Below are 18053 nucleotides of genomic sequence, written 5' to 3' on the forward strand. Positions count from 1 at the left end.
CTCTCTCCATATATATATATATATATAAATAGAAAGTGAGAGAGGGAAAAATGTGGTTAGGATATTCCTGTCTATAAGAAAGGAGGTTTGGGATATCAAACTCCCATATCTGCTCTCCCTCTGGAACAGATCAATTCAATGACAGATGTTCATTCGCAATAGTAGGGCAAAAATAGAAACACAGAACTCGATGCCAGGAAAAGACCAATTGCTCCATCTAGTCAGTTCACTAGAGTATACATTTCACTTGGTGCCTTGCTGTGTTTTTGTAAGTTCTTATTATTTTGAACAAATGTGCCTTTATTATATATATATATATATATATATATATATATATATATATATATATATATATATATATATATATAAAATTATAAATTGTGTGTAGTTTTTGGGTTACATTTCAGCATTTCTTCAGAGTCAGTCTGCATGCTCTACTTCTAACCATCTTACTCTCATGTCAGAATTTGCTTGAAATTAATAATTTTCCATCAGATCACTGCTTTCTCTTGACTTTGTTGAGTGGTAGTTCCAGGGGCCCTTTTTGTCCTGTGTTCAAGACCACATTGGCCCACTTGGCTATCGAAGAAAATCCAGAGAGGCCCTGGTCCAAGTGGGCTCCAAGCTCATCCATTGTGCCCACAAAGTTTTCCCTCTGTGTACTTAAGTCCCTGATGTGTACCTAATAAGAAACTTTTTCAATACAATAAATTAGATCCAATATATTTTATAGGGGCGTTCCTTTTGCCTAGAAGATGTATTAGAGCTCACTCTATTAAAATCACCAGACATCATGTCTCTCTACATGCAGAATTTGTGCAAAAGGCAGTTATTTTGTTGTTTGTACTGGAATCAGTTATTTGAGTGAGCTCTAATACATCTGCTAGGAAAGGAAGCCCCCCCCCTATAAGATTTATTGGATCATTCATCTGACACCCAACTGCTGCATGAAGACAGAATGAAGAGAAATGGATGCTGAGAGAGGAATAGTAAAGATAAAGTTGATTATTTCAGAAACAATGCAGAATATTTAATTGATTGTATTTAGAAAGTTTCTTACTTCAGTATGAGGAAGCTTATATTAATTGTTCATTTTCGCAATAGTTCCTCTTTAAGTGCATTTGTGAGTTCCAAACGCAAGCCTCTCATATATTATATTATATTGAATGACATTTCACTGAAAAAGATGAACAATGATATACAAAATAAAAACAGAATTAAAACCAGGGTTCCTGCTCCCATGAAAACACATACTGCATAGAAGTCTCCTTACCTCTGTTGTCATACTGACACTACTACATGTACAGTAAGGTATTATATAGCCAGGAACTGTATCCTAAAGTGTATGTAACCCCTATTTTGCTGAATTAGACAAATACCAACTAGTGTGGTAGAGCATGGGCTATACAAGACCCTTTTTCGCCAAGATGGGCTTTTACTAAATGGAAAGATCATGTGCTGATGCTGTCAAACTACAACTCACAACTGCCAAAGATGTTGGACACCAGGGGTTCTTTGCAAAACAGTAGAACAGACTTTATTCAGGCATAAAGCGCCACAGGGTTATCATACTCACACATGAGGTAGTCAAAGTACATTCTCCAAGTAGTTTCACAGGTGTAGCAGACACAGCATTTAAAGACACCACATTAGGAATAGCCAGGGGAGTTGAGAAGATCACATTCCAGGTTGTCAGTACAGGGATAGAACAATAACCTGATTCACTTGTCAGTACTGTTGTCCCTTCACTACAGGCAAGCAGAGCCTGGGGTAGAGCTACTCCCTCTATCCTCCTAGTTGGAGCTTGAGCTGCTCTTTATAACTAAGCCTCACTGTCTCACTCTCTCTATAGAGTGCTATTTCAGGAGCTACACTAAACACTGGCTTCACCTCATTCATGGCGTCCCTGTACCCCGACTTCACCAAAGGGGTTGTCCCTTTAGGGCCTAATACTTATGGGACCTTGTTGACTCCAGGCTCAATGGAACTTCCACCCAGATGAACTGCTGCAGGACAAAGCGGAAGGACCTCCCCGTGCAAAGCACTATGTTACAGTGATGCAGGATATAGTCATCAACCTGAGCGCCAACGAACTGGGTATATAGATAAGTAGAAATGTTAGCATGGGTTTTAAACCAGCAACAGGGAACTAAGACACTGTTAGGGAATGAAGCCATAAGGGCCATTACACTTATGGGCCCCTACATGTATAAATATCTATGTTGGAGTTTTTGAGTCCATTTAAAATTCCTGTTCTTCCTGAATACAGAAGGGAGAGATGTCACTTAAACTTTTTTACTTGCATAAGGTCCAACTAGGACAGATAAGGTAGGGATATTAGAGAGGGAGGTGAATTTTTTTGCAGTTGGTGGTATTTACTTTGCTGTTTCAGTGCTTTTTAAGTGCAGGACAGGGTGCAAAGTGCAAAAAAAACTGACAAAGTGCACAATGTTTTTGTACTTGCTCCTTGCCCTGCCCATAGAAGGACTACCACAAGTCTCTGACCTCCAGACTTGCGTTACTCTGAGTCTAAGTTTAAGGTAAATGATTGACCTTTGGTGAATATTTCCAAAGCACAAGATTAAAGGTGTTGCGACCACCAAGAGATTGGAAATGTGAGCAAAGCTGGCCCTTGTCAAATAACTTAGAGGGCAACCAATCAATAAATAGTTTTCACTGGTGTAGTTATAATGAGGGAAGCAAGATCCTGATAGGTGGCTATTATGCTCAGTATGGCTATAGTCTACTGGCATACTACTGGCCATTACTACTACGTTACCCCAGTTATTAGCGCTAACATTTCCACTTTTAAGGACCTGACTGTATGTTTATTCTCAATCTAATATTCAAGGTAATCCCAACAAATGCTTGAAGCCATCATAATTCAGGGGCAGTGAGTTCAATGTCTCCTGTATGTTCACCTTCCCAGTCTCACAGATCTACTGTGAAATTGATGCATCTGCAAACTGATGTTCTAGCACACGCTGTAACAAGGATGTCATTGTATAGAGAGGGGGCGGCTTTGTTCGAAAATGAATGCTGTCTGAGGCTTTCCATTAGGGTTCAGTGTATTAGGCCACTTAATGGCAAGACAAAAAAAAAGATATATGAAAGGCATCATCTCATGTGCTAGCATTTTTGCCAGATTCCCAGTCAGTAAATATGCTTTTAGGAGCACAGACATAAAACATATTATTTTCCATTTTGAATTGTTTTATTGATTGTTGATGGAAGATCTTTCTTGTACTGCTCGGAATTGACCCTGCCCTCACTATTGCTGTAGAGAAATGACCGACATAACCTCTCTTGGCTAGATTTACTAAAGGTATTGATGGTGTCATGCAAATTGTTTACTTTTGTTTTATTGCCGTGTCCAGGGCTGAAAAATCAATAAAAGCATGAGGTAAAACAGTTCAGTTAGCCACATTGGGAGTCTTCCCTAGGAACCATAGCCTATGATTAAGTGTCTCTTGGATACAGAACGAGTAAGACTTGAGACTTTTTTACTATAATTTTTCATCTGGCCTTTTTGTGGTACATTTGAATACCCAGCACTATTTTCCCTGTTTTGTATACAGTTTTACCTTGATTTATTCACTATTATTTTGCCTTATAGCTGGCTTTCAGGGTATATATAAGGGGGTAGAAAATGTGAATGCTTGCTGTAAATGTGTAATCATATATGTTTGAGTTAAAGGAGAACTACGTAAAGCTTAACTAAAGAAGTAGCTAGAAATGTTGTACATTATGTTTTGGGCTTTTGTACCAGCCCAAGGCAACCACAACCCTTTGGCAGTAAAGATCTGTGTCTCCAAAGATGCCCCAGTAGCTCCCCATCTTCTTTTCTGCTGATTCACTGCACATGCTCTGTGCTGTTGTCACTTGCTGAGCTTAGGGACCCACTCACAATATACAGTACACATAGAATAGAAATGTCACAATATAAGGCTGATTAGTAATTAATACAGATAATTACTACATGGCAGCACAGAAACCAGTGCAAATAGCATCAGAATTTAATAATCAGCCCTGTAGCATCATCTTATATTACAGACAAACCTCATTTTCTGCTTTATAATTTTTGACGACCCCTGAACTTAGCTTCTCAGCAGCTGCTCAGAGCCCACTGAACATGTGAGTGTCGCAGGGGTGGCCTCTGGTGCGGTGATCCATTTTATGGGAAAATAGATCTCAACAAAGCGGTCTATAATACCCACTAATCTACTTTTAAAGTGTTATAATGTCCCCATGCAAGCGTTTTTTCTCCAGAGAAAACAACCCCAACCTTGACAATATACCCTCATAGTTTAAATCTTCAATCCCCTTTACAAGTTTAGTTGCACTTAGTCTCTACACTCTCTCCAGCTCATTTATATCCCTCTTAAAGACTGGAGTCCAAAACTGCACTGCATACTCCAGATGAGGCCTTACCAGGGACCTATAAAGAGGCATAATTATGTTTTCATCCCTTGAGTTAATGCACTTTTTATACAAGACAGAACTTAATTTGCTTTAGTAGCCACAGAATGACACTGCCTGGAATTATACCATATTTTATCTACAAAAACCCCAAGATCCTTCTCAATTAAGGAAATCCACAACACACTGCCATTTAGTGTATAACTTGCATTTATACGATTTCTGCCAAAGTGCATAACCTGCATTTATCAACATTGAACCTCATTTACCAGTTTGCTGCCCAGTTTTCTAATCTATTCAAATCACTCTGCAAAGTGACAATATCTTGCATGGAACTTATATTTCTGCACTATTTAGTATGATCAGCAAAAATAGAAATGGAACTTTCAATGCCCACATCCAGGTCATTAATAAACAAGTTGAAAAGCAAAGGACCAAGTACAGACCACCACTCTTTGTAGTCTACCCTTCAGCCTGTTCTCTATCCAATTACACATACTATGTTCCAGGCCAAAATTCCTTGATTAACCTTTAACCTGGTGTGTGGACTGCATCAAATGCTTTAGGAAAGTCTTAGTGGATTACATCCACTGCCATTGCAGAGTCAAAGTTCCTGCTCACCTCCTCATAAAAGGCAAATGCATTTGTTTGGCAAGATTAGTTATGCATAAAAACATGCTGGCACAAACTCATAGTATTATGATTTGCTATGATGTCAAGTATTTTATCACTTAATACCCCTCGAAAAGCTTTCCTACCACTGACGTCAGACTAACCAGCCTATAGTTTTGAGGCTGAGAACGGGATCCCTTTCTGAATAACGGAATCACATTTGCTATTTGCCAGACTCTTGGCACCATGCCAGACCTCAATGAATTCTGGAAAATAAAGTACAGAGGTTTGGCAATCACAAAGCTAAGCTGGTTTAGTACCCTGGGATGAATACAAAACAAAGGAGAGCACTCACCCAAATCTCGCCGAGAGCCGACCAGACTATCCGTGCTGGCATGTGAACACACCTCCGGAACCACGCTGAAAATCGTATCAATTTGTAACTTTGTCACGGTGCACCAGGCAGTCTTTAGAAGTTAGCATTTTATTGATGAATTAGTTATATTAGAAGAAGTCAAACATCACCAACAGTGAATCAAAACCCCACGTTTGACGTGTTTCGTTGCCTTTAGAAGTTAGAATTTAATTGATGAATTAGTTACATTAGAAGAAGTCAAACGTCAGCAACAGTGAATCAAAACCCCACGCTTGACGCGTTTCATGGCCCCAGTGTGTAGTCAAAATAGTCAGCACAACCTTGTTAAATCTTCTTACTTTCTTTATATGGGTGCAGGTTCTCCAGTGGCCACTTCCCACCAGCAAATACAGCCAAAGTACAGTATGAACAGCACCACAAATCTTGTAAAAGTTAAAATGCCTTTATTGCTCAAGTGTCGGCATTACCGCAACGTTTCAGGCCTCATTTGGCCCTTTTTCAAGCGTTTCATGGCCCCACGCCACTTCTAAAGACCCGATACTTCCTGGTGCTCCGTGACAAAGTTACAAACTGGGATGAATACCATCTGATACTGGACATTTGTTTATCTTTACATGTTCTAGTCTCTTTTGAATTTACCCTTGTATGAACCGTGCATCATTTGTTGAATTAATAGAATTGAGACTATTCATAAGGAAACCTCCATTATTTGTGTAGACAGATGAAAAATAACAGTTCGGAATCTCTGCTTTATCTTTGTTTCCATCAATCAACTGACCCGCCCCCCTCTAACAACAATGGTCCCCCCCATCCTGCTTTACCCACAATTCTTTCCACTTTTCAATTTAAAAAGGTAGAGTTGAGTGAATCACCCCCTTTTGTGGCAGTAATATAGAATTCACTCTCCTCCTACAGACATACAGACAGCATTAGTGAGAATGAGTTTTTTTTAATGTTTTACAGCCCATTTCATAATACATTTTTTGTATTTTATACAGAATATTTTGAATGAATTCCATGGAAAATGTACAAATTCATTCAATTGTTTTCAATTAAAAATGGAAAATTCAACTGACAGATGCTTACATTACTTTTATACTGCTTGCGTTCACTGCAGTCAATTCCTGTTTTATAACTCTATGATAACAATCATTATAGTCAGGAAAGGTTATGTAAGGTGGGCATATGTAAGCTCAAGGAGTATCTCTAAGAAAAATGCTTATATTCAAATGTCTTTAAAGGACAACTTTGCCCCCACAATGAATACTTAAGCAACAGATAGTTTATATCATGTTAAGAAGCATATTAAAGAATCTTACCAAACTGATATATATATTTAAGTAAATATTGCCCTATTACATCTTTTCCTCTGCCTCGGAGATCACCTGACCAGAAATAGTACAACTCTAACTGGAACAGGAAGAAGTGTGGGAAGCAAAAGACAGAACTCTGACAGATAGCTGGCTCACATGACCTAACATGTATGGTTTGTTTGGTATGTTTGTGTGCACTGTGACTTGTAAGATCCCAGGGGGTGTGCTTAGTTCTTAAAATGGCAACTTTCTATATCGGATTACCCCAGGCACATGCTATAAAAAAAGTATATTATTAAGAAAATGGTTTATTTACATGAAGTAGGGTTTTACATATCAGTTATTTTATGCTATACATATTTATAGAAACCTACATTGTTTGGGGTACATTTTTACTTTAATACTTTTATAAGAATTTTCACTGACCACAATGCCTTTTACTAATTAAGGCTGTTCAGGTACAACATAATTAGCACTTTTGTAATATTTACAGTAAGTATACTCACCAACATTCTTTGAGATATTGTAATTGTCCCTATTATAAGATACAACCACAATTTCCATTTTAGTTTGTAGCACCCTCGTTCTTCAGTTTTTAGGGTTTTTTGCAGGGAAATGTATTGCTGCCATAAAGCAAAAGTGTTCTTTAATACCTTCTGGGGCAGATAAGCTGCTGTACTTTGCATAGCTTTTCGGTTTCTCATCTGGATAAGATAAAGTATATGATCACTTTCTAGTCACATTCTAAAAATGGGGGGTAGCAGATATTTTGCAGATGGTTATTGGAAAAAGTTTACAAGATTATGGGCCCCTAGAATTCAAATGTTAATGATTGCACTGTGGGATTTAGCAGGTAAGAATAGTTTATTCACAGCTGTGTGGGTTATATAAGAGAAGGTGTAAAAACTGCTTTGCAGGTCCTTTAATTACTGCTCTGCCACTTTCTAACTGGGAAGCAGTTAATTAAGTCTCTGCAGGAGAACTTTCCATTTTATTTCTCATTCTCTATTATGATCTGCCCAAGGTTTCTAAGGCATTCGTTCAGCTTTTGTCATTTGCATTTCATTTTTGTTTATAGATAAACAGTTTATACAATTGCTCACGTTGCACAGGGCTGCTTCTCCAGTAGCATGCCTTCACTAGCATGGGAATGTTTTAATACAAAACCACAGGACAACACCAGTATTGGGGAATTTCAGCTCAAAAACCCACACTAGAGTAATTGCAAAGATTAATTCTATTTTATCTATTATTTTTCAGTTGGAGGTGGCATGGGCAGTGTGGGGCAGTTCTCAATCTTCTAAAATACACTGGTGGAGGAACTCCCCTCTTTGACGTGAACCTATGTCTAATACCTTTGAATACCCTACTGTTTTGGTATCTAAGGTAATCAAAATAACGTTTGTCTGTTTGCGTCCAATCAATCCTAACCTCATTCTAAGCATGCTAAGATTGTTGGTCATCATAGCAGCCAACCACCAATACCTTTTGCAGTGCAGGGTTGTGCTTAAGTTAATCTGCAGAGAGGCAATGGACCAGATTCAATTTGATGAGAAAAGCGTATCTCCTAATTCAATTCTACATTTTCCCATAAAGCCAAATGCAATTCAATGAGAAATTCAACGAGGCTACTGCTGCACAAATATGGTGCTCCCTCATAGGGAAACACGGGGGATCGGATAGGTGATAAAGCATCAGGCAAATAATTTTAAAGTAAATTCTAAACAGCATCAAAAGACATTGTTATGATAGATGTAAAAAAATAGGTTTAATTTCTGGTGTCAGTATCTCTTTAAGAGAAAAGTTTTTTTATCCTCCAATTGAATCTAACCCATAAGTTTTCATATGATAAACAATAAAATAATGTTTTCTTGTTGATTTGAATAAAGACATATTTCCCATTTGAATTTAGCAATGTAGTCGCAGATTTATCAAGGGTCAAATTTCGAATTTGAAAAGCTTCGAAATTCTAATTCAAAAAGACCAACTAAAATTTGTTTTAAAAACATCAAAGTTTCTTTTGGCCGAATAGGTCCGTTTTCGATCGAATAGGTCCATTTGCAATCGAATCGTACGAATCGAAGTATTAGCGCATTCGACTCGTATGATTCAAAATCCACCAATTGACTCCAAATGGATTGTAGGACGTCCCTCATAGTAATTTTTTCAAAATCGAATCTAATTTGGATTATTCCCTAATCGAAGTACACAAAAATTAGCTCGAAAATTCGGTTTTTTTTTCATCCAAATTTTCACTTCAACCTTCGATAAATCTGCCCCTTAAAGGGGTTGTTCACCTTCCAAACACTTTTTATAAAAAATAAGGGCCGCCCCCCCCCCCCGGGATTGTACGATTCACAGTGCACACAAACATACCAACAAACCATACATGTTAGGTCACATGAGCCAATTAACAGACAGAGTTGTGTCTTTTGCTTCCACACTTCTTCCTGTTACAGTTAGAGCTGCAGTATTTCTGATCAGGTGATCTCTGAGGCAGCACACAGACCATCATGAAATGGGGGTTCAAGGCAAGTGATGTAAAAGGGCAAGATTTACTTAACTATATAGACCAGTTGGGTAAGATTCTTTAATATGCCACTTAATATGATGTAAACTTCTGTTTAGTATTCATTTTGGAGGTATACATTTTCTTTGACAAGGTTCTGATTGCCAGAGAATTCAAAATCATCCAGTGCCCATCAAGTAACATAGCTTTAAATATTGTGGGCTTGCTTGTGGTACAATAAACTTCAAACTAGTTATTACCCCAAATTTCACCAGGATCGGACTGGGCCCCTCCTATTACATTAGTAGTACTGCTGCTACAGGTGCTGACATAGCCCAATATGCTATAGACAGGACACGTGGAAAAAAACCTGTGGACCCCCGCTGTGAGGTCCCCCCCGGCCCAGGCCTGCACCCAGGGCTCAAGGAGGAAGGTATACAGCATGCAGAAGAGAGGAGAGAATGATGACAGGTTTCAAAAGTGGAGGTGTCAGTGACTGGGTTGGCAGCCCAGGACACCCTTGTCCAATACTGATCATTTATTATACTTCAGGGTGGGCCCCTAGCCACTGTTTTGGATCACCCAATTTGTGCCAGAGCCACATTTTGGTATCCTCAGATTAGAGGATTTGCATTGGTTTGACTATACTGTCTGTCCTGAGAAATGTAACGCCTAATACATTTTATCTTCAGAGGGGACAGGCACATTTATAGCAAGTAATTAGCATCAGAGATGAGGTACTCAAGGACACCTTCTAATTAAAAATACCTTTTTTATTACATAATGATATGTAACAGCTATGGATTAATTAGTTATGCAACATATGCAACTAGAGGACACTTATTGCTAATCAGTACCTCTACACAAACACGTCAGTTTTATTTTTCAATAAATTTCTTTTTTTTTAATACAGTGCCAAAAAAATTTGGTTTCAAAACAATGAAGTGGCATGTTTTCATTCAATTCAACTCCAACGGACAATAGTTTCAATGAATAATGAAAGTATGGGCTCTACTTGTGTTTGTTTAGATTCCCATGAAGAGTCGTTGTTGTGTTTTTATTCACATCGTCTGAAATCCAAAGTGGCAGTCAATCGGGGTTGATATTTTTAAAGATTACTGCAGAATTCATCTGTGATTTGAGAGGATTTTACTACTACGATTCCTTGCATACTGATAAGATACAAGTTCTCACTCTTTAAAGAACTAGACACTACGAGATATATGTTTATATTTTGTACAGGACAATGCATTAATGAGTCACAATTTCACTATCTTATAATACTGCCATATTGCATTGGAAGTAGTACAGATATGGGACCTATTATCTGGAATGCTCAGAACCTGGGGTTTTCTGAAAATAGGGACATAATTTGGATCTTCAAACATTAAGGGGGTTATTAACTAAACTCCGAATTTATCTGGTTGGGCTTTTTGCGGCAAAACTTTTTTCGTTTTTTTTTTTTTTAAAAAAAAAACTCAAATTTTTTGAGATTTATTAAAGCCCGATGCAGCGAAAAGCCCAAATCTGAATATCTGCTATCTCAGACCTGCCAAGGTTGCGTATAAGTCAAAAGAAGGGGGTCCCTATCCTATTTGGAAGTTATTGTAGTCTGCACTGGGTTTAGCCTGAATGTCCAATCATTTCAAGCTTTTCGGGCAAAAATCCCAAAAAATAGTACGATTCGGGGACAAGACAGAAAAAATTGTACGATACAATTTTTCGTGCAATTTTTTTTGTGTTTTTCCCAAAGAGTTTCATTCAAGCAAGATTAATTCAATTAATAAAAGGTCAAATCAGGTGTGGGAGTTTGGTCGTGGTTTTTTTTATTAAAATACTGAGATAAATTCACATTTTAGTAAATAACCCCCTAAGTCTGCTTAAAATGAATTTAAGCATTAAATAAACCCAACAGGATTCTTTTTTTGCCTCTAATAAAGATTCATTATATCTTATTTTGAATCAAGTACAAGGTCCTGTTTCTTTGTTAAAGTGAAAACTGAAATTCATTTTTAAAATCTGAATTATTTGATTAAAATGGAGTCTATGGAAGACTGCTATTCCATGCTATCCCATAATTCTGGGCTTCTGGATAACAGGCTTCCTGGATAACAGATCCCATACCTGTAGTTATCCACATTCTCATAATTTTACAGTAGAACCCAGATTTTACATTTTGCAGGGGATAGCGTCACATTCAAAGAAAATAAGACGACACCTGTCTATATGGGATCGCCAAAAAATGGCATCAATTAAAAATAAAATCAAAGTAGTAAAATCAGGGTTCCACTGTATTTTAGATCACCCTTTTAGAATCTATTAACCTAGCAGCTGGTAACAAATAGTGGAAAGCTTTAAGCAGATTTCCATCCTATGATCTAATGTAGATATTTGAACTATCAATCATGTCTTGCACATTAGCTCCAGGCCTTATTTCCATATGGGTTCTAATAAGATTTGACACAGACTACCAAAGTTTTATAATATGCACTTTTGTCCTCCCCTGCCTGAAGGCAAATCCATTGGACTTGAGATACAAGATTTAATTACTAGATTTAGGTTTGCCCTACAAGGACAGAAGCAATATAGGGACGTTGTAAGCCAGAAGGTAAAACCATAGTAAGGATGCCGAGGCAACGGGGAAATTATTACATGTTAAATCAACAGAAATAAAGATCTAGAATATGAATGTCCCTAAAAATTTTTATTTAAATTAGTTATTGACAATCACTTCTCTGATATGCTACACCATATAACCCAATCTCACAACTGCTGTCTGCTGAATACATCAGTTTCATCAAACCACTCAATCATGGTTCCTGCTGCCTGGTGTTAGAGTCTTTTATCTGAACCAGTGATTAAAGTTTTAGGCAAGAGAGTAGTCAGATCAGGCCGTGTCGAGGCAGGCAGAGAGTAAATGTAGTCAGACAGGCAAGGGTCAAACCAGGAAGTCAATCAGAGGGGTTTAAGCAGAATTGAAGTCGGTAATCAGGCAAGGGTCAGGATTCAGAAGTCAGGATCGTCAAATAGCCAGGCAGGGGTCAAAACAGGAATCAGAATCAGAATAACAAATTAGCACAAGGCTCAGAAAGCACCAGGAACAATTCCTATAACGGGCAATGAGAGTAGTGACTTTAAATAGTTCTGAATTTGGCGTCAATGCGCACTGACGTAATGACGCCAGCGTGAATGCGCCTGTAAGTTACACAGAGGCGCGCGAAGAGGAAGCGGCACAGGAAGGAGCTTGTGGCGGATGTCCCCGCCGAGGGGGCGGCAGGCATCCCTGACGTTCCCCCGCTAGACCACCAGGGCAAGTACTCTTTATTACATACTGCAGGGATCCCCAACCTTTTGAACCCGTGAGCAACATTCGGAAGTAAAAGGAGTTGGGGAGCAACACAAGCATCAAAAATGTTCTTGGGGTGTCAAATAAGTGCTGTAATTGGACATTTGGTAGCCCCGATGTGGATTGTCAACCTACATTGAGGCTCTGTTTGGCAGTACACCTGGTTTTTATATAACCAAAACTTGCCTCCAAGACTGGAATTTAAAAATAGTAGAGTATAGAGTAGAGGATGTTTCGACTGAAAATATTGTTCCTTTTTTTTTTAAGAAATGTAAATATGTTATGCCAATAATCAATTAGAGGAAATTATGTTTAATTTATATTTATTTTTTATTTTGCAACAACTTATAAAAGAACAGTTGAGTGTAAAATATTTCTAATATAGTGCAAAAATGTAATGTATAAAGGCTAGAGTGAGCAGATGTCTAACATAGACCAGAACCCAACTTCCTGACCTCTTAGTTAATCAGAGACTTGAAGGGGGCCACATGGGACATAACAGTTCATATAGTTTGCTCTTGAGCCTCAGCATACAGGTCAGATTCAAAAAACAGTTATGACCCAAATGCCCCCATATGTAACCAATCAGTGTAAACCAAGGGAGCAGAAAGTAGTGTTCTGGCTTTTATATTAGTTATATTATTATAATAGTATTCCACCGTCCGCGGTGGGCATGTCCTTGCTAAGGAACCGCTTGGGTGTGCATTTGCAAAAACTTTTAGGGTGTAATTTACTAAACATCGATTTTTTTCTGGTCGAGGGTTTTTGTGTGAAAACTCAAATTTTTTGTGGTAAAAAAGAAATCAGGTTTTTTTAGATTTATTATACCCCGAAAAAAGTCCAAATCCAAAAATCTGCCATCTCAAACCTGCCGAGGTCATGTAGAAGTCAATTACAATTTGAAGATATAGGGATTTGCATTGGGTTTTTTCTGATAATCTGAACAATTCAGGGTTTATTGGGCAATAACCAGAAAAAATCTATCGATTAGGGCATCAAATCTGAAACTGTTGTACTATTTTGTGCGTTTTCGCTCAGTTTTATCGAGTTTTTTTAGTTATTTTATAGATAAAGAATTTGAAACCATGGATGGGCATTTGGTCGAGCTTGGTTTAATAAAAAGATTTGATACATTAAAGTTTTAGTAAATAACCCCCTAAATGTATGTATGGCACACAGCCAGCTTTAGGAAAACGCTTTTATTGAATATCAATCAAATACTCACATACCCTTTGGATTACATACAGGCAACTTCCGGTACACAGACTGGCTGTAGATGATCATTGATCAATACTGTTACATTTCCAAGGCTATTCTGACCATCCAACCCTTCTAGGGCTCAGGTTCTCCTCACTGGTTCTACACTAACACTTATCTCAGTCTGTGGCTTAACCACGGCTTCTAAACCTCTGCCTCTTCTTTGGAGTCCACACTACCCATGCTACCTACCCTGGCTAGCTGGAGCACCTAGTGCTTGTACTATGGGAGACCCTTTCGTATCTGTTCCTGCCGTCTGATGTTAGAAGGAAAAAGCCCTGTCCTGGGTTTGAATCGACCTTTTTATACCCTATCTCCCTCTAGTGGTGAGGCTGTATATTACAACCAAACTCCTTTTAAGGTGGCCACACACAGGCAGATTAAAGCTGGTAACATCCGTCCTTTAGACTGATTCGGCAGCTTATCTGCCCGTGTGTGGGGGCTCCCGATGGGTCCTCTCGATTGTTATCAGGCCAAAAGTCACCAGATAAAGATCGGGCAAAAGCTTGATTTTTTTCTGCGATCCAGGACCATATAGGCACTCCATATTGCAATTGCACTAAAATATATATGAACCTTTTACTTCTCACAGTTTCACACAGTCATAATCACAAATGTTACCCGTTCTACCCCCTTACAGGCTTATAGAACTGTGTATTCCCTATGCATTCTTCCTTACATAATGCCCAAGACTATTGTGATCTTAAGATCTACAGATGGTAAGTATAGCTATTGGTATGTAGTTTCTATATGTGAGTGTATAGGTCTGTATAAGTATATGTATTTATGTGCATTTGGGTTCATTTGAAAAACCCACTTGTTCTATTGATCCACCTGACCTTGGATGTCATATGTGGTTGCCAAGAACTAGAGTGGGCAATTGGGCGAATACAAAGTATATTGACAAGAATAACAATATCCCACCGCAATTGCGTAGCTAATTCCAACAGTGGGTACTGTTGTAATAAATAGATAGGCCTATTTTACCAAAATCGGAAAGTTTGCAAATTTATTGACTCATTGGAATCTAAAAAAAAATTGCTCGCATAAAATTGTGAAAAAAAAACACAAATGCATAAAATTTCGTATTCTAAATGGATTTACAAACTCAAAAACTGTAAAAAAAAATTTAAAATATACCTTCAAATTGTAAAAGGGACATTTATCATTGACTTCTACATGACTTTAGATGGAGTATTTTTGGATTCGGATTGTTACCAGCTTTAGAGTATAATAAATATCGAAAAATTCAAGGTTTTTTTTCTCTAAAAATGTAGAGTTTTTCGCCTTTAAAAACTCGACCAGAAAAAGTTTAACAAATAGGCCCCCTAATAGTCAGTTTTAGCACAAAAAAGTTCGAACTGCAGTCAATTTGAATTTGACTTAATAAATCAGCCCCTTACAGTGTACCAAATGAAACATTTATTATTAATGGCTTGTATTAATTAAAACACTCAAGAAAATAATCTCATTAGTGAAAGGTAGTGTCGTTTTCTGAAAGGATAATCCAAACAACTTCATTATCCAAATGAAAAGCGAATTTGCGTCTTCATTATATGGCCATCAATCGTAGATACTCTACAAAGGCTAAATGGGTTTACACCAATGAGCTTTCTTTATGCCTATTATTATTATGGTCATAATTAGTGATGGGCGAATAAATTTGCCTGGCACAAATTCGCAGCGAATTTCTGCATTTCGCCGCCAGCGAATAAATTCACGAATCTCCCTTGAAAATTCACTGGTAAAAATTCGGCGTCTATTTCCGATTTTCATGATTTTTTTCGTGAAAATGTCTGATTTTCACGATTTTTTTGTGAAAACCTTCAAATTTCAGAATTTTTGAGTGAAATCCTTCAAATTTCACGATTTTTGAGTGAAATCCTTCAAATTTCACGATTTTTCAGTGAAAACCTTCATATTTCAAGATTTTTTCTTGAAACGTCTGATTTTCAAAATTTTTAATTTGAATATTCACCACTTAAAACCTGCCGAGTTCATTTACAAGTCAATGGCAGTCGTCCGTTGAACCATTTCAATATGTTAATTGCCTCTCTGAGATTAAATTTTTTTTTAGGAGGGAAACTGGATTAGAATTCAATTAGATTTTTGGGTCGGGACTACTTGATCTAATATTAGACATTTGAGCTTTTTCATAAATAGCCTCCCATTCGCATTGTGAGCACATTCAAATTTATTAGAGTAAAATAAATCACATGAATTCGAAATTCGACCTTTGATAAATAACCCCCTTTATGTTCGGTTATTAAAAGTAAAATATCTTGAACTATGCTATCATCTCAGCACTGAAGTGTGAGATTCTATTATTAGGGTGTGGATTCTTAGGTGCTAATTAAATTAGATGAACCTGAACTTTGGTTATTCCTATTTGGATATAATCAGTGAGAATAGTCAAATGCTATGGTGAGAGAGAGAAATTAAAAATGTAAAAATTATATACACATCGAATTCCTCAAACTGACAAGGGAAAAATAAAAAATAATAAGTAATATTATGCCCAAGAAGAGAATTTATAAATGATATGATAACATTTTCTCTGCTAAGAATTAAATTTTTTATAGGTTTACGAGGTATTCAAATTTTTTTAATGCAATGTTCAGAGTAAGTTTATACTTTTATTTTGGATTTTGTAATAAACCTCACAACATTCATAGTTTTGGGTGGGTTATTTATCAAAGTCCAATTTTATCTCAACATTTTCTGCTACAAACTCAGATCAAATTCACTCGGGTTTTTTAACTCTTATTTATTATTAAATTTTTTGTTTGTGGGGGAAAAAACAGATTTTCACGATTTTTTGGGATTTTTCGCCCGAAAACTCAAGTTTTTTGGATTTTTCACCCAATTTCTTATGTTTTTTGCCCGAAAGCGACGAAAAACTTCAGGGTATTGCACGAAACCCAAAATGCATCAAAAAAATCATTGGACCTATGCAACCTAGACAGGTCTGAAGTGCCGGATTTTCTGATTCAGAATTTTCCATCCTCGGGGTTTAATAAATTCCAAAATAAATTGTGATTTTTTTAAAAGTCAGATTTTATAAAAAAAAAGAAAACTTTGTATTCAGTGTTTAGTAAATAACCCCCTTAGAGTTTGTGAATTTAGTTGTGGTTTCAAACCACAAAATGAGACTGTTGATGAATAGACCTCCCACTTACTTTTTTAAAGCAGACCTGTCACCCAGACATAAAAAAGCTGTATGATAAAAGCCCTTTTCAAATTAAACATGAAATTTTATTTATTTATTAAAACATTCATAGCTGTTTTAAACTCATTTTAAAATTTCAGCTGTCAATCAAATATTGTCTGCCCCTCCTACATTCACTTTCCATTCAGCACTTACTAGATGTCACTGCATATCCCAAAGCCCCCCTCTCTCTTTACCATTTAAATTACCATTTAATCAGTATATGGGGATGGACATCAGGTCCCCCATTCTGGTGCACAAACAAGATTCTGAGATGATGCAAGACTTGCCTTAATAAGAGTGTCCACAAAATGGCTCCTGCCTGATTGCTATAATTATGAATTCCCAGACCAAAGGAAACCGGATTCAAATAATTTATATAGTGTAATTAAAGTTTGTTTTGCTTGACGAACTTGATTTGGAAAAACAATTTCAGGTGACAGGTCCCCTTTAAGGACTTTTTTTTTTAACCTTGTTTCTTCTAACTAGTAAAAATGTGTCTGGACCTTGTCTGCTACTCCAACTGGGTATCATTTAATGGCTCTCTTGATAATAGAGATCAATCAGTGTTAAATATACAGGGACAATCCAATGCCATGCACTTCATTATATATCCAGTAACTGCTCGCAGTGCAGCCTGAAAATTAAGTTCGGCTTTAACAAGTTTGCAGTTCTTCTAAAATAATGATGTGGATGTATCTACATGTGTGCACCATGGAGTAATGTTTGTGATAATTAAAGCCTTTCCAATATGTTTAGGATGGTATATAGGATAGTCCCAGGGAAAAAGACTATATTTAGCTAACTTTTTTATTATGTTTCTATAATTTTTTGTAGAAAAAAAAAGATGACTAATATTTTTTACAGTACAGGAATGGGATCCTTTATCCAGAAAGGAAAGGGTTAAAGTCGGGCTCGGGTTGAGTTTTTCCTGACCCACACATGCCTGCTGTTCAGTGATATCATAAATGTGAAAATAAACATATGGATGGGTTGGTGAGGAAAAGGAAGTG

Source organism: Xenopus laevis, chromosome 5L, assembly GCF_017654675.1.
Source record: "Xenopus laevis strain J_2021 chromosome 5L, Xenopus_laevis_v10.1, whole genome shotgun sequence".
NCBI classification, from domain to species: Eukaryota; Metazoa; Chordata; class Amphibia; order Anura; family Pipidae; genus Xenopus; species Xenopus laevis.